Consider the following 4,083-nt stretch of genomic DNA (forward strand, 5'->3'; position numbering starts at 1 on the left):
TAAGAAATTGTCTCTTTACTTTTTGCATATTTTTACTTTCATTAACTTTTCCATTTATATCATTAGACAGAGAGATCGTAAATAAAATGAAAAACAGTTCAAATACAAAATGCTAGATATATTTGAATACAAATATTATTATATATTATATTTAATTTTGAATCCATTGCACGCATTTTTGTTCCATACGTATCGTTTTGCTATTACTTACAAAAATTATTATATTATTTATTCTTTACTTCATTCTTATTTGTTATTATTTTGTATAATATATTTATATATAATTTGCAATTTAAGTATTATACAGATTTTTTAATAAACATATATTTAATATTTCGAAAACTTTTGTATTAGTGTAAGGCCAATATTCTAGGCCGATGACTGTCTTATCTATTTATTTATCTATATATATTTTTATTTTCTTGATTTTGTAGTAAAAATAATAGTTCACGTCACAGTATAGTTTAAAAGTTCAAGAATATTTCAATTATTTTAACATTTATCTTACTATGATCATTACATAGTTTAGTGATACAAGTGGAATGAAAATTTAGATGATTTATTGGCAATAATTTACTAAATACATTTAAATGCAACGTATACGTCTCTCTGCATCCTTGTTAAAAAATTACATTGTATTGTGTATTTTTATGAAGCTTAAAGCGTGCATACGTAACAAAGTATAAAAATTATCGATTTTCGTGTCTAATATAGTTGTTGAAATAAATCGAGATATTTTGTTACATAAATGTACATCGTTAAAATGTGCAATCGAAGTATACCAACATACATTAAAAGTCTTTCCATATTAAACATCAGACAATAATTTAAATGTATTAAATATTCGCTTGCAACATTTATATACGTTATGATATATATATATATATATATATATATATACACACACACGCACACACACGCGTTGTACACTCATATCTAATAATAATGAATGTAATTGAATCTGATTCATATCGACAGAATATTCGTGTCTTATAAACTGCGTGCTCGTTTTAAGTATTCAACACGCAACTACTTCTCTTCAAAAATTTTAGAGGAGTATAAAATTATATACATATAAATCCATCCCTTTTATTCAATTTTATTCATTTTTTCTATTTGTCTATCTTTTCGTTATGTAAATATATCAATTTGACAATTTAGATTTAGAGATCAAGAGGCACGATATTGTTATAGAATGTATTACAAAAGAACTACGAGATTTATATATTATATTGTGTTAACAACTGTTTATATTAATAACCTGATTAAGCAGGATATGTCATGCGTATTTAGGTATCATTTTATAATGCATTTAAAACTATTCTATTTTTTATGCTACTTATTTTAACTTTATTATATTATTAGTATACATGATTTCATTTTATTGCGTGAAATCTAAGCACACGTATGTGTATCTTAAAAAAACATCTTAACTTTTTCGGATGAGAATTTTCTATCATAGAAATATCTGCAAGATCTTGCTTTTTAGAAATTGTCAAGATTGTTGAATTCGATTCTGGCTTCAAAATTCTAAAATGATAGATCTGGCAGATCGAATTTCAGAAGAAATTATTTAATTATCATAGAACTTAGTTTTGAAGGATCTTTGAGCTCTTTGAAGAAAACGCTGAATTGAAATGTTATTTCAGAAAATTTTAAATTTTATTAATCTTCATCAAAAAAGAAACTCATTACAAAAGACTCAGAATCTGCGTTATTAGATTCGCTATTTTGAATTTTGTGTTTTTGACTTAAAGATTTAAATAGCAGTATATAATAGCAAATATAATAGCAAATACCCTTATATATATATATATATATATATATATATATATATATATACCTTAGACCAAGATACACAATACAATTGGCCCGAGGCTCCTCAAAGAGTTAATATACATTTATTAGATCAATTAACAAAGCATATAACGTTTTATGTTTACACTTTACAACGACATAATTGTTCTGCGATACATAGAAACAATAGTAAATGTCGCGTTTTAATACGTTAAATTTTTGAAATATGTAAACCAGCGCACTGTACATATTTTATCATAAACGAATCAAAATAGTTAATAAGTTATCTTTTTGTTGCTATCGCTGGTACTGATGTTTGATGAAACAATAGGATTGTAGAATAAGACTTTATCGATGTTAAGAATGAAATATGTATTGCGTTAAGATCAAATGTTGCATTGATAAAAGACGATGCTTTGTGCTCCGTCCAAAAATAAAGTACATAAAAACAAATTTATCCATATTATTATAATAATTTTTTATATAATATTTATATAATATTTCATACTACCGAAACTGTTATTTAAATTAGATATGAATGCCTAGAAAATATCAACATAATATTATAATAGTTTATAAAAAATATTTTCATTTTTATTATTTTGAATTAGACAAAGTTCCTTACAGACTTTTGAATGAAAAAAATGCTGCAATTCAAAAGCAGAAAAGTCTGTACTATTTTAGTAAAACTTTGTATTAAAATTCTTCACAACATGACAAAAATAAGACATTAAAATTAAAAAAATGCATTTTATAGAGGATAAATAATACATTCATGAGTTTTGATCAAAATTTTCAAATATCGTTAACCTTTATGAAAAATTTTCAAATATTGTAAAAAAGCCATTTTAAATCTCGATTATTTTGGAAATCTGAAAATGCTAGAAATTTTGGAAATCTGAAAACTAGAAAAATTTAACTTGTGCATCGTTTTCATCCAAAAATCTTTAAGAAATAACTTATCTGGTTTAAAATAATATTTTGCTATAAATTAGTATTATTAATATGATATATTAATACAATTAAAAAACCGTACGAGAAGATTGTGATTAAAATTTAAAATAATTTTCATATATAATTTTCATATATATATAATTTCATATATATTCGTCTAAATATGATTGGCATATTTAGATAATATTAGCTCAGAATGTAAATATTTGTGTATTTTTAACGAAGATTAATCCATTAATTGTCACATATATGAATATTAGACGAGCAAATTAATTAAAAAAATCGGAGACAGTAATTTTATGCGTAACATTCGTTAAAGTGAGACTAATACAATTGTACGTTATTACAGCTTTATGCCATCAAAAGAAGACATTTCTGTGCAGAATTCTCGTAAAATTAGGACAAAAATGAAGAATCAACCATTGACCGCCATTTTTTTTTTAATTTATGCTTTGACATTGGAACTTTCAAAAAAAAAAAACATTTCTAACATATCATTTAGAAGCCTATACGTGATTATAACAGTAGTTTGTAATAACGGCAGTTGATGCATTTAGCGTGCTTCTCTTTCCCGTATTGAAATTTAAACCCACTTCATTCACGTTCGATCGTACAATAGAGAGAAAGAGAAAGAGACAGACAGAGGGAAAGAGGGGGGGAGAGAGAGAAAGCACGGCGAGATATAACTTTATAATGTCCGTCAATGTAGGCATGTGCAGCAGACGGTTTAATGAATACAACGGATGTGACAGGGAATATGAAAATGCGTGCCACCTCCTCATGCTTCCGTTATTGAAAAATCCAAGCGAGGCGTCCGTAACTCCCCCGATTCACGCGGCATTGTGCGGCCGTGTGCAATCGCATATATCCCGGACGTGTACGTGAATGTGCGCGCGCGTGTGTATGGTGTGTGTGTGTGTGTGTGTGTGTGTGTGTGTGTGTGTGTGTGTGTGTGTGTGTGTGTGTGTGGGCGCGCGCGCGCGCGCGCGTGCGAGCGAGCGAGCGATGTACAATGCGACGACGACGGGCGTCGCGATGATAATAGGCAGGATTCATTATCGAGAGGCGACGATTAAATGGAACGCGCCGCTACTTTCTGTTTTTGTCGCCTTCTAGCCGTTCTTTATTCACTGTTAGACGAGTGTACGCGCGCACGCGCACTGAAGGAAGATCGGATCGCGCTCGGAGGGCATCCGGTTCGGCGCACGGCTCGTTCGGAAATAACGAACGGTAGCCGCGCAAATCGGTAACGAGGTGGATTTTGCGAGGAGGGGGTTGGCGCGGGGAGGGGAAGGAAGAGGGAGGAGGCCTCGCTACGCGATGGAGTCCACA

Source organism: Pogonomyrmex barbatus, unplaced genomic scaffold (assembly GCF_055798465.1).
Source record: "Pogonomyrmex barbatus isolate J1 unplaced genomic scaffold, ASM5579846v1 scaffold23, whole genome shotgun sequence".
NCBI lineage: Eukaryota > Metazoa > Arthropoda > Insecta > Hymenoptera > Formicidae > Pogonomyrmex > Pogonomyrmex barbatus.